Raw genomic sequence first — 511 nt, forward strand, 5'->3', positions numbered from 1 at the left:
CATGCTCAAGACTTAATGACCTGGCGTAGTGATTCGCCACAATATTCTTCAGCTATAACCGTGGTAACAAGGTCTAGATACCTCTGTTGGCTGAGCAGGGAAAGGAACAGAAAAGGTTATCCTGGAAGATTCCTTTTGCTTTCACTTTCTGCCTTGTCAAGTGTCACCACGTCTGTAAGAAATATGAACACGGCTCCTTGTTGAACAAGTCGTACGTGGCGCAATCTGAGCCCTGTAGGTAGGACCCTCTGCCGGGGCTACCTCACACAGACGCTGGCCGGCCAGCGGTCCCCTCCAAACGTTAAGCTCCGTCTTCCTGCTGGAAAAGCCATCAGGGACCAGGGGAGAGCACACACAGACCTGTAGAAACGTTGGTGGTTGCCAGATCTCAGGCTCCCCTGTGGCTGGATGCTGAGATTGAGAGAGCAGAGGGGCCAAGCTGCAAAGTCTATCACCACACCGCTGCCCATAGGTGCGGCAGGAGGGAGTCGGCCATCATGGCAACCCAGTC

This window comes from Salvelinus fontinalis, chromosome 25 (genome assembly GCF_029448725.1).
Source record: "Salvelinus fontinalis isolate EN_2023a chromosome 25, ASM2944872v1, whole genome shotgun sequence".
NCBI classification, from domain to species: domain Eukaryota; kingdom Metazoa; phylum Chordata; class Actinopteri; order Salmoniformes; family Salmonidae; genus Salvelinus; species Salvelinus fontinalis.